We start from the raw sequence: 27,034 nt of genomic DNA on the forward strand, positions 1-27,034 counted from the left end.
AAAACTCACCAACCCTAGTTGATGGTGTCAGTTTGCAGGAGGTACTTGGCACTCTCAAACCAGCCCAAGTTGGCACTGGTGCCAGCTTGGTCCTGGGAGGCATCCTGCGATATGCGGAATTTTAAAAGCCAGAAGGCTGCTCTGAGCCACAGGCCCTAGAACAAAAAACCGCCCCTTTTCCCGGGAAAGCAAAACTCACCAACCCTAGTTGATGGTGGTCAGTTTGCAGGAGGTACTTGGCACTCTCAAACCAGCCCAAGTTGGCACTGGTGCCAGCTTGGTCCTGGGAGGCATCCTGCGATATGCGGAATTTTAAGAGCCAGAAGGCTGCTCTGAGCCACCGGCCCTGAACACAAAAACCGCCCCTTTTCCCAGGTAAGCAAAACTCACCAACCCTAGTTGATGGTGTCAGTTTGCAGGAGGTACTTGGCACTCTCAAACCAGCCCAAGTTGGCACTGGTGCCAGCTTGGTCCTGGGAGGCATCCTGCGATATGCGGAATTTTAAAAGCCAGAAGGCTGCTCTGAGCCACAGCCCCTAGAACACAAAAACCGCCCCTTTCCCTGGGAAATAAAACTCACCAACCCTAGTTGATGGTGTCAGTTTGCAGGAGGTACTTGGCACTCTCAAACCAGCCCAAGTTGGCACTGGTGCCAGCTTGGTCCTGGGAGGCATCCTGCGATATGCGGAATTTTAAAAGCCAGAAGGCTGCTCTGAGCCACCGGCCCTAGAACACAAAAACCGCCCCTTTTCCCAGGTAAGCAAAACTCACCAACCCTAGTTGATGGTGTCAGTTTGCAGGAGGTACTTGGCACTCTCAAACCAGCCCAAGTTGGCACTGGTGCCAGCTTGGTCCTGGGAGGCATCCTGCGATATGCGGAATTTTAGGAGCCAGAAGGCTGCTCTGAGCCACCGGCCCTGAACACAAAACCGCCCCTTTTCCCAGGTAAGCAAAACTCACCAACCCTAGTTCATGGTGTCAGTTTGCAGGAGGTACTTGGCACTCTCAAACCAGCCCAAGTTGGCACTGGTGCCAGCTTGGTCCTGGGAGGCATCCTGCGATATGCGGAATTTTAAAGCCAGAAGGCTGCTCTGAGCCACAGGCCCTGAACACAAAAACCGCCCCTTTTCCCTGGAAATAAAACTCACCAACCCTAGTTGATGGTGTCAGTTTGCAGGAGGTACTTGGCACTCTCAAACCAGCCCAAGTTGGCACTGGTGCCAGCTTGGTCCTGGGAGGCATCCTGCGATATGCGGAATTTTAAAAGCCAGAAGGCTGCTCTGAGCCACCGCCCTAGAACACAAAAACCGCCCCTTTTCCCTGGGAATCAAAACTCACCAACCCTAGTTGATGGTGTCAGTTTGCAGGAGGTACTTGGCACTCTCAAACCAGCCCAAGTTGGCACTGGTGCCAGCTTGGTCCTGGGAGGCATCCTGCGATATGCGGAATTTTAAAAGCCAGAAGGCTGCTCTGAGCCACAGCCCTAGAACACAAAAACCGCCCCTTTTCCCTGGGAAATAAAACTCACCAACCCTAGTTGATGGTGTCAGTTTGCAGGAGGTACTTGGCACTCTCAAACCAGCCCAAGTTGGCACTGGTGCCAGCTTGGTCCTGGGAGGCATCCTGCGATATGCGGAATTTTAAAAGCCAGAAGGCTGCTCTGAGCCACAGCCCCTAGAACACAAAAACCGCCCCTTTTCCCTGGGAAATAAAACTCACCAACCCTAGTTCATGGTGTCAGTTTGCAGGAGGTACTTGGCACTCTCAAACCAGCCCAAGTTGGCACTGGTGCCAGCTTGGTCCTGGGAGGCATCCTGCGATATGCGGAATTTTAAAAGCCAGAAGGCTGCTCTGAGCCACCGGCCCTGCAACACAAAACCGCCCCTTTTCCCAGGTAAGCAAAACTCACCAACCCTAGTTGATGGTGTCAGTTTGCAGGAGGTACTTGGCACTCTCAAACCAGCCCAAGTTGGCACTGGTGCCAGCTTGGTCCTGGGAGGCATCCTGCGATATGCGGAATTTTAAAAGCCAGAAGGCTGCTCTGAGCCACAGCCCTAGAACACAAAAACCGCCCCTTTTCCCTGGGAAATAAAACTCACCAACCCTAGTTGATGGTGTCAGTTTGCAGGAGGTACTTGGCACTCTCAAACCAGCCCAAGTTGGCACTGGTGCCAGCTTGGTCCTGGGAGGCATCCTGCGATATGCGGAATTTTAAAAGCCAGAAGGCTGCTCTGAGCCACAGCCCCTAGAACACAAAAACCGCCCCTTTTCCCTGGGAAATAAAACTCACCAACCCTAGTTGATGGTGTCAGTTTGCAGGAGGTACTTGGCACTCTCAAACCAGCCCAAGTTGGCACTGGTGCCAGCTTGGTCCTGGGAGGCATCCTGCGATATGCGGAATTTTAAAAGCCAGAAGGCTGCTCTGAGCCACCGCCCTGAACACAAAACCGCCCCTTTTCCCGGTAAGCAAAACTCACCAACCCTAGTTGATGGTGTCAGTTTGCAGGAGGTACTTGGCACTCTCAAACCAGCCCAAGTTGGCACTGGTGCCAGCTTGGTCCTGGGAGGCATCCTGCGATATGCGGAATTTTAAAAGCCAGAAGGCTGCTCTGAGCCACCGCCCTAGAACACAAAAACCGCCCCTTTTCCCAGGTAAGCAAAACTCACCAACCCTAGTTGATGGTGTCAGTTTGCAGGAGGTACTTGGCACTCTCAAACCAGCCCAAGTTGGCACTGGTGCCAGCTTGGTCCTGGGAGGCATCCTGCGATATGCGGAATTTTAAAAGCCAGAAGGCTGCTCTGAGCCACCGCCCTGAACACAAAACCGCCCCTTTTCCCAGGTAAGCAAAAACTCACCAACCCTAGTTGATGGTGTCAGTTTGCAGGAGGTACTTGGCACTCTCAAACCAGCCCAAGTTGGCACTGGTGCCAGCTTGGTCCTGGGAGGCATCCTGCGATATGCGGAATTTTAAAAGCCAGAAGGCTGCTCTGAGCCACAGCCCTAGAACACAAAAACCGCCCCTTTTCCCTGGAAGCAAAACTCACCAACCCTAGTTGATGGTGTCAGTTTGCAGGAGGTACTTGGCACTCTCAAACCAGCCCAAGTTGGCACTGGTGCCAGCTTGGTCCTGGGAGGCATCCTGCGATATGCGGAATTTTAAAAGCCAGAAGGCTGCTCTGAGCCACAGCCCCTAGAACACAAAAACCGCCCCTTTCCCTGGGAAATAAAACTCACCAACCCTAGTTGATGGTGTCAGTTTGCAGGAGGTACTTGGCACTCTCAAACCAGCCCAAGTTGGCACTGGTGCCAGCTTGGTCCTGGGAGGCATCCTGCGATATGCGGAATTTTAAAAGCCAGAAGGCTGCTCTGAGCCACAGCCCCTAGAACACAAAAACCGCCCCTTTTCCCTGGGAAATAAAACTCACCAACCCTAGTTGATGGTGTCAGTTTGCAGGAGGTACTTGGCACTCTCAAACCAGCCCAAGTTGGCACTGGTGCCAGCTTGGTCCTGGGAGGCATCCTGCGATATGCGGAATTTTAAAAGCCAGAAGGCTGCTCTGAGCCACAGGCCCTAGAACACAAAAACCGCCCCTTTTCCCAGGGAAGCAAAACTCACCAACCCTAGTTGATGGTGTCAGTTTGCAGGAGGTACTTGGCACTCTCAAACCAGCCCAGTTGGCACTGGTGCCAGCTTGGTCCTGGGAGGCATCCTGCGATATGCGGAATTTTAAAAGCCAGAAGGCTGCTCTGAGCCACCGGCCCTGAACACAAAAACCGCCCCTTTTCCCAGGTAAGCAAAACTCACCAACCCTAGTTGATGGTGTCAGTTTGCAGGAGGTACTTGGCACTCTCAAACCAGCCCAAGTTGGCACTGGTGCCAGCTTGGTCCTGGGAGGCATCCTGCGATATGCGGAATTTTAAAAGCCAGAAGGCTGCTCTGAGCCACCGCCCTAGAACACAAAACCGCCCCTTTTCCCTGGGAAGTAAAACTCACCAACCCTAGTTGATGGTGTCAGTTTGCAGGAGGTACTTGGCACTCTCAAACCAGCCCAAGTTGGCACTGGTGCCAGCTTGGTCCTGGGAGGCATCCTGCGATATGCGGAATTTTAAAAGCCAGAAGGCTGCTCTGAGCCACCGCCCTGAACACAAAAACCGCCCCTTTTCCCAGGTAAGCAAAACTCACCAACCCTAGTTGATGGTGTCAGTTTGCAGGAGGTACTTGGCACTCTCAAACCAGCCCAAGTTGGCACTGGTGCCAGCTTGGTCCTGGGAGGCATCCTGCGATATGCGGAATTTTAAAAGCCAGAAGGCTGCTCTGAGCCACAGCCCTAGAACACAAAAACCGCCCCTTTTCCCTGGGAAATAAAACTCACCAACCCTAGTTGATGGTGTCAGTTTGCAGGAGGTACTTGGCACTCTCAAACCAGCCCAAGTTGGCACTGGTGCCAGCTTGGTCCTGGGAGGCATCCTGCGATATGCGGAATTTTAAAAGCCAGAAGGCTGCTCTGAGCCACAGCCCCTAGAACACAAAAACCGCCCCTTTTCCCTGGGAAATAAAACTCACCAACCCTAGTTGATGGTGTCAGTTTGCAGGAGGTACTTGGCACTCTCAAACCAGCCCAAGTTGGCACTGGTGCCAGCTTGGTCCTGGGAGGCATCCTGCGATATGCGGAATTTTAAAAGCCAGAAGGCTGCTCTGAGCCACGGCCCTGAACACAAAACCGCCCCTTTTCCCAGGTAAGCAAAACTCACCAACCCTAGTTGATGGTGTCAGTTTGCAGGAGGTACTTGGCACTCTCAAACCAGCCCAAGTTGGCACTGGTGCCAGCTTGGTCCTGGGAGGCATCCTGCGATATGCGGAATTTTAAAAGCCAGAAGGCTGCTCTGAGCCACAGCCCTAGAACACAAAAACCGCCCCTTTTCCCTGGGAAATAAAACTCACCAACCCTAGTTGATGGTGTCAGTTTGCAGGAGGTACTTGGCACTCTCAAACCAGCCCAAGTTGGCACTGGTGCCAGCTTGGTCCTGGGAGGCATCCTGCGATATGCGGAATTTTAAAAGCCAGAAGGCTGCTCTGAGCCACAGCCCCTAGAACACAAAAACCGCCCCTTTTCCCTGGGAAATAAAACTCACCAACCCTAGTTGATGGTGTCAGTTTGCAGGAGGTACTTGGCACTCTCAAACCAGCCCAAGTTGGCACTGGTGCCAGCTTGGTCCTGGGAGGCATCCTGCGATATGCGGAATTTTAAAAGCCAGAAGGCTGCTCTGAGCCACAGCCCTAGAACACAAAAACCGCCCCTTTTCCCGGGTAAGCAAAACTCACCAACCCTAGTTGATGGTGTCAGTTTGCAGGAGGTACTTGGCACTCTCAAACCAGCCCAAGTTGGCACTGGTGCCAGCTTGGTCCTGGGAGGCATCCTGCGATATGCGGAATTTAAAAGCCAGAAGGCTGCTCTGAGCCACAGGCCCTAGAACACAAAAACCGCCCCTTTTCCCTGGGAACAAAACTCACCAACCCTAGTTGATGGTGTCAGTTTGCAGGAGGTACTTGGCACTCTCAAACCAGCCCAAGTTGGCACTGGTGCCAGCTTGTTCCTGGGAGGCATCCTGCGATATGCGGAATTTTAAAAGCCAGAAGGCTGCTCTGAGCCACAGGCCCTAGAACACAAAAACCGCCCCTTTTCCCAGGTAAGCAAAACTCACCAACCCTAGTTGATGGTGTCAGTTTGCAGGAGGTACTTGGCACTCTCAAACCAGCCCAAGTTGGCACTGGTGCCAGCTTGGTCCTGGGAGGCATCCTGCGATATGCGGAATTTTAAAAGCCAGAAGGCTGCTCTGAGCCACAGCCCTAGAACACAAAAACCGCCCCTTTTCCCTGGGAAATAAAACTCACCAACCCTAGTTGATGGTGTCAGTTTGCAGGAGGTACTTGGCACTCTCAAACCAGCCCAAGTTGGCACTGGTGCCAGCTTGGTCCTGGGAGGCATCCTGCGATATGCGGAATTTTAAAAGCCAGAAGGCTGCTCTGAGCCACAGGCCCTGAACACAAAAACCGCCCCTTTTCCCAGGGAAATAAAACTCACCAACCCTAGTTGATGGTGTCAGTTTGCAGGAGGTACTTGGCACTCTCAAACCAGCCCAAGTTGGCACTGGTGCCAGCTTGGTCCTGGGAGGCATCCTGCGATATGCGGAATTTTAAAAGCCAGAAGGCTGCTCTGAGCCACAGCCCCTAGAACACAAAAACCGCCCTTTTCCCTGGGAAGCAAAACTCACCAACCCTAGTTGATGGTGTCAGTTTGCAGGAGGTACTTGGCACTCTCAAACCAGCCCAAGTTGGCACTGGTGCCAGCTTGGTCCTGGGAGGCATCCTGCGATATGCGGAATTTTAAAAGCCAGAAGGCTGCTCTGAGCCACAGCCCTAGAACACAAAAACCGCCCCTTTTCCCTGGGAAATAAAACTCACCAACCCTAGTTGATGGTGTCAGTTTGCAGGAGGTACTTGGCACTCTCAAACCAGCCCAAGTTGGCACTGGTGCCAGCTTGGTCCTGGGAGGCATCCTGCGATATGCGGAATTTTAAAAGCCAGAAGGCTGCTCTGAGCCACAGCCCCTAGAACACAAAAACCGCCCCTTTTCCCTGGGAAATAAAACTCACCAACCCTAGTTGATGGTGTCAGTTTGCAGGAGGTACTTGGCACTCTCAAACCAGCCCAGTTGGCACTGGTGCCAGCTTGGTCCTGGGAGGCATCCTGCGATATGCGGAATTTTAAAAGCCAGAAGGCTGCTCTGAGCCACAGGCCCTGAACACAAAAACCGCCCTTTTCCCAGGTAAGCAAAACTCACCAACCCTAGTTGATGGTGTCAGTTTGCAGGAGGTACTTGGCACTCTCAAACCAGCCCAAGTTGGCACTGGTGCCAGCTTGGTCCTGGGAGGCATCCTGCGATATGCGGAATTTTAAAAGCCAGAAGGCTGCTCTGAGCCACAGCCCCTAGAACACAAAAACCGCCCCTTTTCCCTGGGAAATAAAACTCACCAACCCTAGTTGATGGTGTCAGTTTGCAGGAGGTACTTGGCACTCTCAAACCAGCCCAAGTTGGCACTGGTGCCAGCTTGGTCCTGGGAGGCATCCTGCGATATGCGGAATTTTAAAAGCCAGAAGGCTGCTCTGAGCCACAGCCCCTAGAACACAAAAACCGCCCCTTTTCCCTGGGAAATAAAACTCACCAACCCTAGTTCATGGTGTCAGTTTGCAGGAGGTACTTGGCACTCTCAAACCAGCCCAAGTTGGCACTGGTGCCAGCTTGGTCCTGGGAGGCATCCTGCGATATGCGGAATTTTAAAAGCCAGAAGGCTGCTCTGAGCCACCGGCCCTGGAACAAAAAACCGCCCCTTTTCCCAGGTAAGCAAAACTCACCAACCCTAGTTGATGGTGTCAGTTTGCAGGAGGTACTTGGCACTCTCAAACCAGCCCAAGTTGGCACTGGTGCCAGCTTGGTCCTGGGAGGCATCCTGCGATATGCGGAATTTTAAAAGCCAGAAGGCTGCTCTGAGCCACAGCCCCTAGAACACAAAAACCGCCCCTTTTCCCTGGGAAATAAAACTCACCAACCCTAGTTGATGGTGTCAGTTTGCAGGAGGTACTTGGCACTCTCAAACCAGCCCAAGTTGGCACTGGTGCCAGCTTGGTCCTGGGAGGCATCCTGCGATATGCGGAATTTTAAAAGCCAGAAGGCTGCTCTGAGCCACAGCCCCTAGAACACAAAAACCGCCCCTTTTCCCTGGGAAATAAAACTCACCAACCCTAGTTGATGGTGTCAGTTTGCAGGAGGTACTTGGCACTCTCAAACCAGCCCAAGTTGGCACTGGTGCCAGCTTGGTCCTGGGAGGCATCCTGCGATATGCGGAATTTTAAAAGCCAGAAGGCTGCTCTGAGCCACAGCCCTAGAACACAAAAACCGCCCCTTTTCCCTGGGAAATAAAACTCACCAACCCTAGTTGATGGTGTCAGTTTGCAGGAGGTACTTGGCACTCTCAAACCAGCCCAAGTTGGCACTGGTGCCAGCTTGGTCCTGGGAGGCATCCTGCGATATGCGGAATTTTAAAAGCCAGAAGGCTGCTCTGAGCCACAGCCCTAGAACACAAAAACCGCCCCTTTTCCCTGGGAAATAAAACTCACCAACCCTAGTTGATGGTGTCAGTTTGCAGGAGGTACTTGGCACTCTCAAACCAGCCCAAGTTGGCACTGGTGCCAGCTTGGTCCTGGGAGGCATCCTGCGATATGCGGAATTTTAAAAGCCAGAAGGCTGCTCTGAGCCACAGGCCCTAGAACACAAAACCGCCCCTTTTCCCAGGTAAGAAAAACTCACCAACCCTAGTTGATGGTGTCAGTTTGCAGGAGGTACTTGGCACTCTCAAACCAGCCCAAGTTGGCACTGGTGCCAGCTTGGTCCTGGGAGGCATCCTGCGATATGCGGAATTTTAAAAGCCAGAAGGCTGCTCTGAGCCACAGCCCTAGAACACAAAAACCGCCCCTTTTCCCTGGGAAATAAAACTCACCAACCCTAGTTGATGGTGTCAGTTTGCAGGAGGTACTTGGCACTCTCAAACCAGCCCAAGTTGGCACTGGTGCCAGCTTGGTCCTGGGAGGCATCCTGCGATATGCGGAATTTTAAAAGCCAGAAGGCTGCTCTGAGCCACAGCCCCTAGAACACAAAAACCGCCCCTTTTCCCTGGGAAATAAAACTCACCAACCCTAGTTGATGGTGTCAGTTTGCAGGAGGTACTTGGCACTCTCAAACCAGCCCAAGTTGGCACTGGTGCCAGCTTGGTCCTGGGAGGCATCCTGCGATATGCGGAATTTTAAAAGCCAGAAGGCTGCTCTGAGCCACAGCCCCTAGAACACAAAAACCGCCCCTTTTCCCTGGGAAATAAAACTCACCAACCCTAGTTGATGGTGTCAGTTTGCAGGAGGTACTTGGCACTCTCAAACCAGCCCAAGTTGGCACTGGTGCCAGCTTGGTCCTGGGAGGCATCCTGCGATATGCGGAATTTTAAAAGCCAGAAGGCTGCTCTGAGCCACAGCCCCTAGAACACAAAAACCGCCCTTTTCCCTGGGAAATAAAACTCACCAACCCTAGTTGATGGTGTCAGTTTGCAGGAGGTACTTGGCACTCTCAAACCAGCCCAAGTTGGCACTGGTGCCAGCTTGTCCTGGGAGGCATCCTGCGATATGCGGAATTTTAAAAGCCAGAAGGCTGCTCTGAGCCACCGGCCCTAGAACACAAAAACCGCCCCTTTTCCCTGGTAAGCAAAACTCACCAACCCTAGTTGATGGTGTCAGTTTGCAGGAGGTACTTGGCACTCTCAAACCAGCCCAAGTTGGCACTGGTGCCAGCTTGGTCCTGGGAGGCATCCTGCGATATGCGGAATTTTAAAAGCCAGAAGGCTGCTCTGAGCCACAGGCCCTAGAACACAAAACCGCCCCTTTTCCCGGGAAATAAAACTCACCAACCCTAGTTGATGGTGTCAGTTTGCAGGAGGTACTTGGCACTCTCAAACCAGCCCAAGTTGGCACTGGTGCCAGCTTGGTCCTGGGAGGCATCCTGCGATATGCGGAATTTTAAAAGCCAGAAGGCTGCTCTGAGCCACAGGCCCTAGAACACAAAAACCGCCCCTTTTCCCTGGGAAATAAAACTCACCAACCCTAGTTGATGGTGTCAGTTTGCAGGAGGTACTTGGCACTCTCAAACCAGCCCAAGTTGGCACTGGTGCCAGCTTGGTCCTGGGAGGCATCCTGCGATATGCGGAATTTTAAAAGCCAGAAGGCTGCTCTGAGCCACAGCCCCTAGAACACAAAAACCGCCCCTTTTCCCTGGGAAATAAAACTCACCAACCCTAGTTGATGGTGTCAGTTTGCAGGAGGTACTTGGCACTCTCAAACCAGCCCAAGTTGGCACTGGTGCCAGCTTGGTCCTGGGAGGCATCCTGCGATATGCGGAATTTTAAAAGCCAGAAGGCTGCTCTGAGCCACAGCCCCTAGAACACAAAAACCGCCCCTTTTCCCTGGGAAATAAAACTCACCAACCCTAGTTGATGGTGTCAGTTTGCAGGAGGTACTTGGCACTCTCAAACCAGCCCAAGTTGGCACTGGTGCCAGCTTGGTCCTGGGAGGCATCCTGCGATATGCGGAATTTTAAAAGCCAGAAGGCTGCTCTGAGCCACAGCCCTAGAACACAAAAACCGCCCTTTTCCCTGGGAAATAAAACTCACCAACCCTAGTTGATGGTGTCAGTTTGCAGGAGGTACTTGGCACTCTCAAACCAGCCCAAGTTGGCACTGGTGCCAGCTTGGTCCTGGGAGGCATCCTGCGATATGCGGAATTTTAAAAGCCAGAAGGCTGCTCTGAGCCACAGCCCCTAGAACACAAAAACCGCCCCTTTTCCCTGGGAAATAAAACTCACCAACCCTAGTTCATGGTGTCAGTTTGCAGGAGGTACTTGGCACTCTCAAACCAGCCCAAGTTGGCACTGGTGCCAGCTTGGTCCTGGGAGGCATCCTGCGATATGCGGAATTTTAAAAGCCAGAAGGCTGCTCTGAGCCACAGCCCCTAGAACACAAAAACCGCCCCTTTTCCCAGGTAAAAAAACTCACCAACCCTAGTTGATGGTGTCAGTTTGCAGGAGGTACTTGGCACTCTCAAACCAGCCCAAGTTGGCACTGGTGCCAGCTTGGTCCTGGGAGGCATCCTGCGATATGCGGAATTTTAAAAGCCAGAAGGCTGCTCTGAGCCACAGGCCCTAGAACACAAAACCGCCCCTTTTCCCAGGTAAGCAAAACTCACCAACCCTAGTTGATGGTGTCAGTTTGCAGGAGGTACTTGGCACTCTCAAACCAGCCCAAGTTGGCACTGGTGCCAGCTTGGTCCTGGGAGGCATCCTGCGATATGCGGAATTTTAAAAGCCAGAAGGCTGCTCTGAGCCACAGCCCTAGAACACAAAAACCGCCCCTTTTCCCAGGTAAGCAAAACTCACCAACCCTAGTTGATGGTGTCAGTTTGCAGGAGGTACTTGGCACTCTCAAACCAGCCCAAGTTGGCACTGGTGCCAGCTTGGTCCTGGGAGGCATCCTGCGATATGCGGAATTTTAAAAGCCAGAAGGCTGCTCTGAGCCACAGCCCTAGAACACAAAAACCGCCCCTTTTCCCTGGGAAATAAAACTCACCAACCCTAGTTGATGGTGTCAGTTTGCAGGAGGTACTTGGCACTCTCAAACCAGCCCAAGTTGGCACTGGTGCCAGCTTGGTCCTGGGAGGCATCCTGCGATATGCGGAATTTTAAAAGCCAGAAGGCTGCTCTGAGCCACAGCCCTAGAACACAAAAACCGCCCCTTTTCCCTGGGAAGAAAAACTCACCAACCCTAGTTGATGGTGTCAGTTTGCAGGAGGTACTTGGCACTCTCAAACCAGCCCAAGTTGGCACTGGTGCCAGCTTGGTCCTGGGAGGCATCCTGCGATATGCGGAATTTTAAAAGCCAGAAGGCTGCTCTGAGCCACAGCCCCTAGAACACAAAAACCGCCCCTTTTCCCTGGGAAATAAAACTCACCAACCCTAGTTGATGGTGTCAGTTTGCAGGAGGTACTTGGCACTCTCAAACCAGCCCAAGTTGGCACTGGTGCCAGCTTGGTCCTGGGAGGCATCCTGCGATATGCGGAATTTTAAAAGCCAGAAGGCTGCTCTGAGCCACAGGCCCTAGAACACAAAAACCGCCCCTTTTCCCTGGGAAGAAAAACTCACCAACCCTAGTTGATGGTGTCAGTTTGCAGGAGGTACTTGGCACTCTCAAACCAGCCCAAGTTGGCACTGGTGCCAGCTTGGTCCTGGGAGGCATCCTGCGATATGCGGAATTTTAAAAGCCAGAAGGCTGCTCTGAGCCACAGGCCCTGAACACAAAAACCGCCCCTTTTCCCAGGTAAGCAAAACTCACCAACCCTAGTTGATGGTGTCAGTTTGCAGGAGGTACTTGGCACTCTCAAACCAGCCCAAGTTGGCACTGGTGCCAGCTTGGTCCTGGGAGGCATCCTGCGATATGCGGAATTTTAAAAGCCAGAAGGCTGCTCTGAGCCACAGGCCCTAGAACACAAAAACCGCCCCTTTTCCCTGGGAAATAAAACTCACCAACCCTAGTTGATGGTGTCAGTTTGCAGGAGGTACTTGGCACTCTCAAACCAGCCCAAGTTGGCACTGGTGCCAGCTTGGTCCTGGGAGGCATCCTGCGATATGCGGAATTTTAAAAGCCAGAAGGCTGCTCTGAGCCACAGCCCTAGAACACAAAACCGCCCCTTTTCCCTGGGAAATAAAACTCACCAACCCTAGTTGATGGTGTCAGTTTGCAGGAGGTACTTGGCACTCTCAAACCAGCCCAAGTTGGCACTGGTGCCAGCTTGGTCCTGGGAGGCATCCTGCGATATGCGGAATTTTAAAAGCCAGAAGGCTGCTCTGAGCCACAGCCCTAGAACACAAAAACCGCCCTTTTCCCTGGGAAATAAAACTCACCAACCCTAGTTGATGGTGTCAGTTTGCAGGAGGTACTTGGCACTCTCAAACCAGCCCAAGTTGGCACTGGTGCCAGCTTGGTCCTGGGAGGCATCCTGCGATATGCGGAATTTTAAAAGCCAGAAGGCTGCTCTGAGCCACAGCCCCTAGAACACAAAAACCGCCCCTTTTCCCTGGGAAATAAAACTCACCAACCCTAGTTGATGGTGTCAGTTTGCAGGAGGTACTTGGCACTCTCAAACCAGCCCAAGTTGGCACTGGTGCCAGCTTGGTCCTGGGAGGCATCCTGCGATATGCGGAATTTTAAAAGCCAGAAGGCTGCTCTGAGCCACAGCCCCTAGAACACAAAAACCGCCCCTTTTCCCTGGGAAATAAAACTCACCAACCCTAGTTGATGGTGTCAGTTTGCAGGAGGTACTTGGCACTCTCAAACCAGCCCAAGTTGGCACTGGTGCCAGCTTGGTCCTGGGAGGCATCCTGCGATATGCGGAATTTTAAAAGCCAGAAGGCTGCTCTGAGCCACCGGCCCTAGAACACAAAAACCGCCCCTTTTCCCTGGTAAGCAAAACTCACCAACCCTAGTTGATGGTGTCAGTTTGCAGGAGGTACTTGGCACTCTCAAACCAGCCCAAGTTGGCACTGGTGCCAGCTTGGTCCTGGGAGGCATCCTGCGATATGCGGAATTTTAAAAGCCAGAAGGCTGCTCTGAGCCACCGCCCTAGCAACACAAAACCGCCCCTTTTCCCAGGTAAGCAAAACTCACCAACCCTAGTTGATGGTGTCAGTTTGCAGGAGGTACTTGGCACTCTCAAACCAGCCCAAGTTGGCACTGGTGCCAGCTTGGTCCTGGGAGGCATCCTGCGATATGCGGAATTTTAAAAGCCAGAAGGCTGCTCTGAGCCACAGCCCCTAGAACACAAAAACCGCCCCTTTTCCCTGGGAAATAAAACTCACCAACCCTAGTTGATGGTGTCAGTTTGCAGGAGGTACTTGGCACTCTCAAACCAGCCCAAGTTGGCACTGGTGCCAGCTTGGTCCTGGGAGGCATCCTGCGATATGCGGAATTTTAAAAGCCAGAAGGCTGCTCTGAGCCACAGCCCCTAGAACACAAAAACCGCCCCTTTTCCCTGGGAAATAAAACTCACCAACCCTAGTTGATGGTGTCAGTTTGCAGGAGGTACTTGGCACTCTCAAACCAGCCCAAGTTGGCACTGGTGCCAGCTTGGTCCTGGGAGGCATCCTGCGATATGCGGAATTTTAAAAGCCAGAAGGCTGCTCTGAGCCACAGCCCCTAGAACACAAAAACCGCCCCTTTTCCCTGGGAAATAAAACTCACCAACCCTAGTTGATGGTGTCAGTTTGCAGGAGGTACTTGGCACTCTCAAACCAGCCCAAGTTGGCACTGGTGCCAGCTTGGTCCTGGGAGGCATCCTGCGATATGCGGAATTTTAAAAGCCAGAAGGCTGCTCTGAGCCACAGCCCCTAGAACACAAAAACCGCCCCTTTTCCCTGGGAAATAAAACTCACCAACCCTAGTTGATGGTGTCAGTTTGCAGGAGGTACTTGGCACTCTCAAACCAGCCCAAGTTGGCACTGGTGCCAGCTTGGTCCTGGGAGGCATCCTGCGATATGCGGAATTTTAAAAGCCAGAAGGCTGCTCTGAGCCACCGGCCCTGAACACAAAAACCGCCCTTTTCCCAGGTAAGCAAAACTCACCAACCCTAGTTGATGGTGTCAGTTTGCAGGAGGTACTTGGCACTCTCAAACCAGCCCAAGTTGGCACTGGTGCCAGCTTGGTCCTGGGAGGCATCCTGCGATATGCGGAATTTTAAAAGCCAGAAGGCTGCTCTGAGCCACAGGCCCTAGAACACAAAAACCGCCCCTTTTCCCTGGGAAGCAAAACTCACCAACCCTAGTTGATGGTGTCAGTTTGCAGGAGGTACTTGGCACTCTCAAACCAGCCCAAGTTGGCACTGGTGCCAGCTTGGTCCTGGGAGGCATCCTGCGATATGCGGAATTTTAAAAGCCAGAAGGCTGCTCTGAGCCACAGCCCTAGAACACAAAAACCGCCCCTTTTCCCTGGGAAATAAAACTCACCAACCCTAGTTGATGGTGTCAGTTTGCAGGAGGTACTTGGCACTCTCAAACCAGCCCAAGTTGGCACTGGTGCCAGCTTGGTCCTGGGAGGCATCCTGCGATATGCGGAATTTTAAAAGCCAGAAGGCTGCTCTGAGCCACAGCCCCTAGAACACAAAAACCGCCCCTTTTCCCTGGGAAATAAAACTCACCAACCCTAGTTCATGGTGTCAGTTTGCAGGAGGTACTTGGCACTCTCAAACCAGCCCAAGTTGGCACTGGTGCCAGCTTGGTCCTGGGAGGCATCCTGCGATATGCGGAATTTTAAAAGCCAGAAGGCTGCTCTGAGCCACAGCCCCTAGAACACAAAAACCGCCCCTTTTCCCAGGTAAATAAAACTCACCAACCCTAGTTGATGGTGTCAGTTTGCAGGAGGTACTTGGCACTCTCAAACCAGCCCAAGTTGGCACTGGTGCCAGCTTGGTCCTGGGAGGCATCCTGCGATATGCGGAATTTTAAAAGCCAGAAGGCTGCTCTGAGCCACCGGCCCTAGAACACAAAAACCGCCCCTTTCCCTGGGAAATAAAACTCACCAACCCTAGTTGATGGTGTCAGTTTGCAGGAGGTACTTGGCACTCTCAAACCAGCCCAAGTTGGCACTGGTGCCAGCTTGGTCCTGGGAGGCATCCTGCGATATGCGGAATTTTAAAAGCCAGAAGGCTGCTCTGAGCCACAGCCCCTAGAACACAAAAACCGCCCCTTTTCCCTGGGAAATAAAACTCACCAACCCTAGTTGATGGTGTCAGTTTGCAGGAGGTACTTGGCACTCTCAAACCAGCCCAAGTTGGCACTGGTGCCAGCTTGGTCCTGGGAGGCATCCTGCGATATGCGGAATTTTAAAAGCCAGAAGGCTGCTCTGAGCCACAGCCCCTAGAACACAAAAACCGCCCCTTTTCCCTGGGAAATAAAACTCACCAACCCTAGTTGATGGTGTCAGTTTGCAGGAGGTACTTGGCACTCTCAAACCAGCCCAAGTTGGCACTGGTGCCAGCTTGGTCCTGGGAGGCATCCTGCGATATGCGGAATTTTAAAAGCCAGAAGGCTGCTCTGAGCCACAGCCCCTAGAACACAAAAACCGCCCCTTTTCCCTGGGAAATAAAACTCACCAACCCTAGTTGATGGTGTCAGTTTGCAGGAGGTACTTGGCACTCTCAAACCAGCCCAAGTTGGCACTGGTGCCAGCTTGGTCCTGGGAGGCATCCTGCGATATGCGGAATTTTAAAAGCCAGAAGGCTGCTCTGAGCCACAGCCCTAGAACACAAAAACCGCCCCTTTTCCCTGGGAAATAAAACTCACCAACCCTAGTTGATGGTGTCAGTTTGCAGGAGGTACTTGGCACTCTCAAACCAGCCCAAGTTGGCACTGGTGCCAGCTTGGTCCTGGGAGGCATCCTGCGATATGCGGAATTTTAGGAGCCAGAAGGCTGCTCTGAGCCACCGGCCCTGAACACAAAACCGCCCCTTTTCCCAGGTAAGCAAAACTCACCAACCCTAGTTGATGGTGTCAGTTTGCAGGAGGTACTTGGCACTCTCAAACCAGCCCAAGTTGGCACTGGTGCCAGCTTGGTCCTGGGAGGCATCCTGCGATATGCGGAATTTTAAAAGCCAGAAGGCTGCTCTGAGCCACAGCCCTAGAACACAAAAACCGCCCCTTTTCCCTGGGAAATAAAACTCACCAACCCTAGTTGATGGTGTCAGTTTGCAGGAGGTACTTGGCACTCTCAAACCAGCCCAAGTTGGCACTGGTGCCAGCTTGGTCCTGGGAGGCATCCTGCGATATGCGGAATTTTAAAAGCCAGAAGGCTGCTCTGAGCCACAGGCCCTAGAACACAAAAACCGCCCCTTTTCCCTGGGAAATAAAACTCACCAACCCTAGTTGATGGTGTCAGTTTGCAGGAGGTACTTGGCACTCTCAAACCAGCCCAAGTTGGCACTGGTGCCAGCTTGGTCCTGGGAGGCATCCTGCGATATGCGGAATTTTAAAAGCCAGAAGGCTGCTCTGAGCCACAGCCCCTAGAACACAAAAACCGCCCCTTTTCCCTGGGAAATAAAACTCACCAACCCTAGTTGATGGTGTCAGTTTGCAGGAGGTACTTGGCACTCTCAAACCAGCCCAAGTTGGCACTGGTGCCAGCTTGGTCCTGGGAGGCATCCTGCGATATGCGGAATTTTAAAAGCCAGAAGGCTGCTCTGAGCCACCGGCCCTGCAACACAAACCGCCCCTTTTCCCAGGTAAGCAAAACTCACCAACCCTAGTTGATGGTGTCAGTTTGCAGGAGGTACTTGGCACTCTCAAACCAGCCCAAGTTGGCACTGGTGCCAGCTTGGTCCTGGGAGGCATCCTGCGATATGCGGAATTTTAAAAGCCAGAAGGCTGCTCTGAGCCACAGCCCCTAGAACACAAAAACCGCCCCTTTTCCCTGGGAAATAAAACTCACCAACCCTAGTTGATGGTGTCAGTTTGCAGGAGGTACTTGGCACTCTCAAACCAGCCCAAGTTGGCACTGGTGCCAGCTTGGTCCTGGGAGGCATCCTGCGATATGCGGAATTTTAAAAGCCAGAAGGCTGCTCTGAGCCACAGCCCTAGAACACAAAAACCGCCCCTTTTCCCTGGGAAATAAAACTCACCAACCCTAGTTGATGGTGTCAGTTTGCAGGAGGTACTTGGCACTCTCAAACCAGCCCAAGTTGGCACTGGTGCCAGCTTGGTCCTGGGAGGCATCCTGCGATATGCGGAATTTTAAAAGCCAGAAGGCTGCTCTGAGCCACAGCCCCTAGAACACAAAACCGCCCCTTTTCCCTGGGAAATAAAACTCACCAACCCTAGTTGATGGTGTCAGTTTGCAGGAGGTACTTGGCACTCTCAAACCAGCCCAAGTTGGCACTGGTGCCAGCTTGGTCCTGGGAGGCATCCTGCGATATGCGGAATTTTAAAAGCCAGAAGGCTGCTCTGAGCCACAGCCCTAGAACACAAAAACCGCCCCTTTTCCCTGGGAAATAAAACTCACCAACCCTAGTTGATGGTGTCAGTTTGCAGGAGGTACTTGGCACTCTCAAACCAGCCCAAGTTGGCACTGGTGCCAGCTTGGTCCTGGGAGGCATCCTGCGATATGCGGAATTTTAAAAGCCAGAAGGCTGCTCTGAGCCACAGCCCTAGAACACAAAAACCGCCCCTTTTCCCTGGGAAATAAAACTCACCAACCCTAGTTGATGGTGTCAGTTTGCAGGAGGTACTTGGCACTCTCAAACCAGCCCAAGTTGGCACTGGTGCCAGCTTGGTCCTGGGAGGCATCCTGCGATATGCGGAATTTTAAAAGCCAGAAGGCTGCTCTGAGCCACGGCCCTAGAACACAAAAACCGCCCCTTTTCCCAGGTAAGCAAAACTCACCAACCCTAGTTGATGGTGTCAGTTTGCAGGAGGTACTTGGCACTCTCAAACCAGCCCAAGTTGGCACTGGTGCCAGCTTGGTCCTGGGAGGCATCCTGCGATATGCGGAATTTTAAAAGCCAGAAGGCTGCTCTGAGCCACAGCCCCTAGAACACAAAAACCGCCCCTTTTCCCTGGGAAATAAAACTCACCAACCCTAGTTGATGGTGTCAGTTTGCAGGAGGTACTTGGCACTCTCAAACCAGCCCAAGTTGGCACTGGTGCCAGCTTGGTCCTGGGAGGCATCCTGCGATATGCGGAATTTTAAAAGCCAGAAGGCTGCTCTGAGCCACCGGCCCTGCAACACAAAACCGCCCCTTTTCCCAGGTAAGCAAAACTCACCAACCCTAGTTGATGGTGTCAGTTTGCAGGAGGTACTTGGCACTCTCAAACCAGCCCAAGTTGGCACTGGTGCCAGCTTGGTCCTGGGAGGCATCCTGCGATATGCGGAATTTTAAAAGCCAGAAGGCTGCTCTGAGCCACAGCCCTAGAACACAAAAACCGCCCCTTTTCCCTGGGAAATAAAACTCACCAACCCTAGTTGATGGTGTCAGTTTGCAGGAGGTACTTGGCACTCTCAAACCAGCCCAAGTTGGCACTGGTGCCAGCTTGGTCCTGGGAGGCATCCTGCGATATGCGGAATTTTAAAAGCCAGAAGGCTGCTCTGAGCCACCGGCCCTAGAACACAAAAACCGCCCCTTTTCCCTGGGAAATAAAACTCACCAACCCTAGTTGATGGTGTCAGTTTGCAGGAGGTACTTGGCACTCTCAAACCAGCCCAAGTTGGCACTGGTGCCAGCTTGGTCCTGGGAGGCATCCTGCGATATGCGGAATTTTAAAAGCCAGAAGGCTGCTCTGAGCCACAGCCCCTAGAACACAAAAACCGCCCCTTTTCCCTGGGAAATAAAACTCACCAACCCTAGTTGATGGTGTCAGTTTGCAGGAGGTACTTGGCACTCTCAAACCAGCCCAAGTTGGCACTGGTGCCAGCTTGGTCCTGGGAGGCATCCTGCGATATGCGGAATTTTAAAAGCCAGAAGGCTGCTCTGAGCCACAGCCCCTAGAACACAAAAACCGCCCCTTTTCCCTGGGAAATAAAACTCACCAACCCTAGTTGATGGTGTCAGTTTGCAGGAGGTACTTGGCACTCTCAAACCAGCCCAAGTTGGCACTGGTGCCAGCTTGGTCCTGGGAGGCATCCTGCGATATGCGGAATTTTAAAAGCCAGAAGGCTGCTCTGAGCCACAGCCCTAGAACACAAAAACCGCCCCTTTTCCCTGGGAAATAAAACTCACCAACCCTAGTTGATGGTGTCAGTTTGCAGGAGGTACTTGGCACTCTCAAACCAGCCCAAGTTGGCACTGGTGCCAGCTTGGTCCTGGGAGGCATCCTGCGATATGCGGAATTTTAAAAGCCAGAAGGCTGCTCTGAGCCACCGGCCCTGCAACACAAAACGCGCCCTTTTCCCAGGTAAGCAAAACTCACCAACCCTAGTTGATGGTGTCAGTTTGCAGGAGGTACTTGGCACTCTCAAACCAGCCCAAGTTGGCACTGGTGCCAGCTTGGTCCTGGGAGGCATCCTGCGATATGCGGAATTTTAAAAGCCAGAAGGCTGCTCTGAGCCACCGGCCCTGAACACAAAACCGCCCCTTTTCCCAGGTAAGCAAAACTCACCAACCCTAGTTGATGGTGTCAGTTTGCAGGAGGTACTTGGCACTCTCAAACCAGCCCAAGTTGGCACTGGTGCCAGCTTGGTCCTGGGAGGCATCCTGCGATATGCGGAATTTTAAAAGCCAGAAGGCTGCTCTGAGCCACAGGCCCTAGAACACAAAAACCGCCCCTTTTCCCTGGGAAATAAAACTCACCAACCCTAGTTGATGGTGTCAGTTTGCAGGAGGTACTTGGCACTCTCAAACCAGCCCAAGTTGGCACTGGTGCCAGCTTGGTCCTGGGAGGCATCCTGCGATATGCGGAATTTTAAAAGCCAGAAGGCTGCTCTGAGCCACAGCCCCTAGAACACAAAAACCGCCCCTTTTCCCTGGGAAATAAAACTCACCAACCCTAGTTGATGGTGTCAGTTTGCAGGAGGTACTTGGCACTCTCAAACCAGCCCAAGTTGGCACTGGTGCCAGCTTGGTCCTGGGAGGCATCCTGCGATATGCGGAATTTTAAAAGCCAGAAGGCTGCTCTGAGCCACAGGCCCTAGAACACAAAAACCGCCCTTTTCCCTGGGAAAAAAACTCACCAACCCTAGTTGATGGTGTCAGTTTGCAGGAGGTACTTGGCACTCTCAAACCAGCCCAAGTTGGCACTGGTGCCAGCTTGGTCCTGGGAGGCATCCTGCGATATGCGGAATTTTAAAAGCCAGAAGGCTGCTCTGAGCCACCGGCCCTGCAACACCAACGCTGCCCCTTTTCCCAGGTAAGCAAAACTCACCAACCCTAGTTGATGGTGTCAGTTTGCAGGAGGTACTTGGCACTCTCAAACCAGCCCAAGTTGGCACTGGTGCCAGCTTGGTCCTGGGAGGCATCCTGCGATATGCGGAATTTTAAAAGCCAGAAGGCTGCTCTGAGCCACAGGCCCTAGAACACAAAAACCGCCCCTTTTCCCTGGGAAATAAAACTCACCAACCCTAGTTGATGGTGTCAGTTTGCAGGAGGTACTTGGCACTCTCAAACCAGCCCAAGTTGGCACTGGTGCCAGCTTGGTCCTGGGAGGCATCCTGCGATATGCGGAATTTTAAAAGCCAGAAGGCTGCTCTGAGCCACAGCCCCTAGAACACAAAAACCGCCCCTTTTCCCTGGGAAATAAAACTCACCAACCCTAGTTGATGGTGTCAGTTTGCAGGAGGTACTTGGCACTCTCAAACCAGCCCAAGTTGGCACTGGTGCCAGCTTGGTCCTGGGAGGCATCCTGCGATATGCGGAATTTTAAAAGCCAGAAGGCTGCTCTGAGCCACAGCCCCTAGAACACAAAAACCGCCCCTTTTCCCTGGGAAATAAAACTCACCAACCCTAGTTGATGGTGTCAGTTTGCAGGAGGTACTTGGCACTCTCAAACCAGCCCAAGTTGGCACTGGTGCCAGCTTGGTCCTGGGAGGCATCCTGCGATATGCGGAATTTTAAAAGCCAGAAGGCTGCTCTGAGCCACCGGCCCTGAACACAAAAACCGCCCCTTTTCCCAGGTAAGCAAAACTCACCAACCCTAGTTGATGGTGTCAGTTTGCAGGAGGTACTTGGCACTCTCAAACCAGCCCAAGTTGGCACTGGTGCCAGCTTGGTCCTGGGAGGCATCCTGCGATATGCGGAATTTTAAAAGCCAGAAGGCTGCTCTGAGCCACAGGCCCTAGAACACAAAACCGCCCCTTTTCCCTGGGAAATAAAACTCACCAACCCTAGTTGATGGTGTCAGTTTGCAGGAGGTACTTGGCACTCTCAAACCAGCCCAAGTTGGCACTGGTGCCAGCTTGGTCCTGGGAGGCATCCTGCGATATGCGGAATTTTAAAAGCCAGAAGGCTGCTCTGAGCCACAGCCCTAGAACACAAAAACCGCCCCTTTTCCCTGGGAAATAAAACTCACCAACCCTAGTTGATGGTGTCAGTTTGCAGGAGGTACTTGGCACTCTCAAACCAGCCCAAGTTGGCACTGGTGCCAGCTTGGTCCTGGGAGGCATCCTGCGATATGCGGAATTTTAAAAGCCAGAAGGCTGCTCTGAGCCACAGCCCCTAGAACACAAAAACCGCCCCTTTTCCCTGGGAAATAAAACTCACCAACCCTAGTTGATGGTGTCAGTTTGCAGGAGGTACTTGGCACTCTCAAACCAGCCCAAGTTGGCACTGGTGCCAGCTTGGTCCTGGGAGGCATCCTGCGATATGCGGAATTTTAAAAGCCAGAAGGCTGCTCTGAGCCACAGCCCTGAACACAAAAACCGCCCCTTTCCCTGGGAAATAAAACTCACCAACCCTAGTTGATGGTGTCAGTTTGCAGGAGGTACTTGGCACTCTCAAACCAGCCCAAGTTGGCACTGGTGCCAGCTTGGTCCTGGGAGGCATCCTGCGATATGCGGAATTTTAAAAGCCAGAAGGCTGCTCTGAGCCACAGCCCCTAGAACACAAAAACCGCCCCTTTTCCCTGGGAAATAAAACTCACCAACCCTAGTTGATGGTGTCAGTTTGCAGGAGGTACTTGGCACTCTCAAACCAGCCCAAGTTGGCACTGGTGCCAGCTTGGTCCTGGGAGGCATCCTGCGATATGCGGAATTTTAAAAGCCAGAAGGCTGCTCTGAGCCACAGGCCCTAGAACACAAAAACCGCCCCTTTTCCCTGGGAAGAAAACTCACCAACCCTAGTTGATGGTGTCAGTTTGCAGGAGGTACTTGGCACTCTCAAACCAGCCCAAGTTGGCACTGGTGCCAGCTTGGTCCTGGGAGGCATCCTGCGATATGCGGAATTTTAAAAGCCAGAAGGCTGCTCTGAGCCACCGGCCCTGCAACACAAACGCGCCCCTTTTCCCAGGTAAGCAAAACTCACCAACCCTAGTTGATGGTGTCAGTTTGCAGGAGGTACTTGGCACTCTCAAACCAGCCCAAGTTGGCACTGGTGCCAGCTTGGTCCTGGGAGGCATCCTGCGATATGCGGAATTTTAAAAGCCAGAAGGCTGCTCTGAGCCACAGCCCTAGAACACAAAAACCGCCCCTTTTCCCTGGGAAATAAAACTCACCAACCCTAGTTGATGGTGTCAGTTTGCAGGAGGTACTTGGCACTCTCAAACCAGCCCAAGTTGGCACTGGTGCCAGCTTGGTCCTGGGAGGCATCCTGCGATATGCGGAATTTTAAAAGCCAGAAGGCTGCTCTGAGCCACAGCCCCTAGAACACAAAAACCGCCCCTTTTCCCTGGGAAATAAAACTCACCAACCCTAGTTGATGGTGTCAGTTTGCAGGAGGTACTTGGCACTCTCAAACCAGCCCAAGTTGGCACTGGTGCCAGCTTGGTCCTGGGAGGCATCCTGCGATATGCGGAATTTTAAAAGCCAGAAGGCTGCTCTGAGCCACAGGCCCTGAACACAAAACCGCCCCTTTTCCCAGGTAAGCAAAACTCACCAACCCTAGTTGATGGTGTCAGTTTGCAGGAGGTACTTGGCACTCTCAAACCAGCCAAGTTGGCACTGGTGCCAGCTTGGTCCTGGGAGGCATCCTGCGATATGCGGAATTTTAAAAGCCAGAAGGCTGCTCTGAGCCACCGGCCCTGCAACACAAAACCGCCCCTTTTCCCAGGTAAGCAAAACTCACCAACCCTAGTTGATGGTGTCAGTTTGCAGGAGGTACTTGGCACTCTCAAACCAGCCCAAGTTGGCACTGGTGCCAGCTTGGTCCTGGGAGGCATCCTGCGATATGCGGAATTTTAAAAGCCAGAAGGCTGCTCTGAGCCACCGGCCCTGAACACAAACCTGCCCCTTTTCCCAGGTAAGCAAAACTCACCAACCCTAGTTGATGGTGTCAGTTTGCAGGAGGTACTTGGCACTCTCAAACCAGCCCAAGTTGGCACTGGTGCCAGCTTGGTCCTGGGAGGCATCCTGCGATATGCGGAATTTTAAAAGCCAGAAGGCTGCTCTGAGCCACAGGCCCTAGAACACAAAAACCGCCCCTTTTCCCAGGTAAGCAAAACTCACCAACCCTAGTTGATGGTGTCAGTTTGCAGGAGGTACTTGGCACTCTCAAACCAGCCCAAGTTGGCACTGGTGCCAGCTTGGTCCTGGGAGGCATCCTGCGATATGCGGAATTTTAAAAGCCAGAAGGCTGCTCTGAGCCACAGCCCCTAGAACACAAAAACCGCCCCTTTTCCCTGGGAAATAAAACTCACCAACCCTAGTTGATGGTGTCAGTTTGCAGGAGGTACTTGGCACTCTCAAACCAGCCCAAGTTGGCACTGGTGCCAGCTTGGTCCTGGGAGGCATCCTGCGATATGCGGAATTTTAAGAGCCAGAAGGCTGCTCTGAGCCACCGGCCCTGCAACACCAACGCTGCCCCTTTTCCCAGGTAAGCAAAACTCACCAACCCTAGTTGATGGTGTCAGTTTGCAGGAGGTACTTGGCACTCTCAAACCAGCCCAAGTTGGCACTGGTGCCAGCTTGGTCCTGGGAGGCATCCTGCGATATGCGGAATTTTAGAAGCCAGAAGGCTGCTCTGAGCCACCGGCCCTGCAACACCAACGCTGCCCCTTTTCCCAGGTAAGCAAAACTCACCAACCCTAGTTGATGGTGTCAGTTTGCAGGAGGTACTTGGCACTCTCAAACCAGCCCAAGTTGGCACTGGTGCCAGCTTGGTCCTGGGAGGCATCCTGCGATATGCGGAATTTTAAAAGCCAGAAGGCTGCTCTGAGCCACAGCCCCTAGAACACAAAAACCGCCCCTTTTCCCTGGGAAATAAAACTCACCAACCCTAGTTGATGGTGTCAGTTTGCAGGAGGTACTTGGCACTCTCAAACCAGCCCAAGTTGGCACTGGTGCCAGCTTGGTCCTGGGAGGCATCCTGCGATATGCGGAATTTTAAAAGCCAGAAGGCTGCTCTGAGCCACAGCCCTAGAACACAAAAACCGCCCCTTTTCCCTGGGAAGAAAAACTCACCAACCCTAGTTGATGGTGTCAGTTTGCAGGAGGTACTTGGCACTCTCAAACCAGCCCAAGTTGGCACTGGTGCCAGCTTGGTCCTGGGAGGCATCCTGCGATATGCGGAATTTTAAAAGCCAGAAGGCTGCTCTGAGCCACCGGCCCTGAACACAAAACCGCCCCTTTCCCAGGTAAGCAAAACTCACCAACCCTAGTTGATGGTGTCAGTTTGCAGGAGGTACTTGGCACTCTCAAACCAGCCCAAGTTGGCACTGGTGCCAGCTTGGTCCTGGGAGGCATCCTGCGATATGCGGAATTTTAAAAGCCAGAAGGCTGCTCTGAGCCACAGCCCCTAGAACACAAAAACCGCCCCTTTTCCCTGGGAAATAAAACTCACCAACCCTAGTTCATGGTGTCAGTTTGCAGGAGGTACTTGGCACTCTCAAACCAGCCCAAGTTGGCACTGGTGCCAGCTTGGTCCTGGGAGGCATCCTGCGATATGCGGAATTTTAAAAGCCAGAAGGCTGCTCTGAGCCACAGCCCCTAGAACACAAAAACCGCCCCTTTTCCCTGGGAAATAAAACTCACCAACCCTAGTTGATGGTGTCAGTTTGCAGGAGGTACTTGGCACTCTCAAACCAGCCCAAGTTGGCACTGGTGCCAGCTTGGTCCTGGGAGGCATCCTGCGATATGCGGAATTTTAAAAGCCAGAAGGCTGCTCTGAGCCACAGCCCCTAGAACACAAAAACCGCCCCTTTTCCCTGGGAAATAAAACTCACCAACCCTAGTTGATGGTGTCAGTTTGCAGGAGGTACTTGGCACTCTCAAACCAGCCCAAGTTGGCACTGGTGCCAGCTTGGTCCTGGGAGGCATCCTGCGATATGCGGAATTTTAAAAGCCAGAAGGCTGCTCTGAGCCACAGCCCTAGAACACAAAACCGCCCCTTTTCCCTGGTAAGCAAAACTCACCAACCCTAGTTGATGGTGTCAGTTTGCAGGAGGTACTTGGCACTCTCAAACCAGCCCAAGTTGGCACTGGTGCCAGCTTGGTCCTGGGAGGCATCCTGCGATATGCGGAATTTTAAAAGCCAGAAGGCTGCTCTGAGCCACAGCCCCTAGAACACAAAAACCGCCCCTTTTCCCTGGTAAATAAAACTCACCAACCCTAGTTGATGGTGTCAGTTTGCAGGAGGTACTTGGCACTCTCAAACCAGCCCAAGTTGGCACTGGTGCCAGCTTGGTCCTGGGAGGCATCCTGCGATATGCGGAATTTTAAAAGCCAGAAGGCTGCTCTGAGCCACAGGCCCTAGAACACAAAACCGCCCCTTTTCCCTGGGAAATAAAACTCACCAACCCTAGTTGATGGTGTCAGTTTGCAGGAGGTACTTGGCACTCTCAAACCAGCCCAAGTTGGCACTGGTGCCAGCTTGGTCCTGGGAGGCATCCTGCGATATGCGGAATTTTAAAAGCCAGAAGGCTGCTCTGAGCCACAGCCCCTAGAACACAAAAACCGCCCCTTTTCCCTGGGAAATAAAACTCACCAACCCTAGTTCATGGTGTCAGTTTGCAGGAGGTACTTGGCACTCTCAAACCAGCCCAAGTTGGCACTGGTGCCAGCTTGGTCCTGGGAGGCATCCTGCGATATGCGGAATTTTAAAAGCCAGAAGGCTGCTCTGAGCCACCGGCCCTGAACACAAAACCGCCCCTTTTCCCTGGTAAATAAAACTCACCAACCCTAGTTGATGGTGTCAGTTTGCAGGAGGTACTTGGCACTCTCAAACCAGCCCAAGTTGGCACTGGTGCCAGCTTGGTCCTGGGAGGCATCCTGCGATATGCGGAATTTTAAAAGCCAGAAGGCTGCTCTGAGCCACAGCCCCTAGAACACAAAAACCGCCCCTTTTCCCTGGGAAATAAAACTCACCAACCCTAGTTGATGGTGTCAGTTTGCAGGAGGTACTTGGCACTCTCAAACCAGCCCAAGTTGGCACTGGTGCCAGCTTGGTCCTGGGAGGCATCCTGCGATATGCGGAATTTTAAAAGCCAGAAGGCTGCTCTGAGCCACAGCCCCTAGAACACAAAAACCGCCCCTTTTCCCTGGGAAATAAAACTCACCAACCCTAGTTGATGGTGTCAGTTTGCAGGAGGTACTTGGCACTCTCAAACCAGCCCAAGTTGGCACTGGTGCCAGCTTGGTCCTGGGAGGCATCCTGCGATATGCGGAATTTTAAAAGCCAGAAGGCTGCTCTGAGCCACAGCCCTGGAACAAAAACCGCCCCTTTTCCCGGGATAACTCACAACCTGATGTGTCGTTTCAGGA

General features: G+C 52.8%; 3 long non-coding RNA genes across 5 annotated transcripts in view; 2 read left to right on the forward strand and 1 right to left on the reverse strand.

The window, feature by feature from the left end:
* LOC127060445 (uncharacterized) overlaps window positions 1-27,034 on the reverse strand; it is a 218,492-nt gene that overhangs the window by 160,634 nt on the left and 30,824 nt on the right. The gene's annotated exons all lie outside the window — the stretch shown is intronic.
* Window positions 6,834-21,134, forward strand: LOC127060446 (uncharacterized). Its single transcript, XR_007779509.1, has 2 exons — window positions 6,834-7,400; window positions 20,382-21,134. It is a non-coding gene; the product is annotated as an uncharacterized LOC127060446 (long non-coding RNA).
* LOC127060448 (uncharacterized) lies at window positions 23,759-24,557 on the forward strand. The gene is made up of 2 exons (XR_007779512.1): window positions 23,759-24,149; window positions 24,187-24,557. It is a non-coding gene; the product is annotated as an uncharacterized LOC127060448 (long non-coding RNA).

This window comes from Serinus canaria, chromosome 25, assembly GCF_022539315.1.
Source record: "Serinus canaria isolate serCan28SL12 chromosome 25, serCan2020, whole genome shotgun sequence".
Classification (NCBI taxonomy): domain Eukaryota; kingdom Metazoa; phylum Chordata; class Aves; order Passeriformes; family Fringillidae; genus Serinus; species Serinus canaria.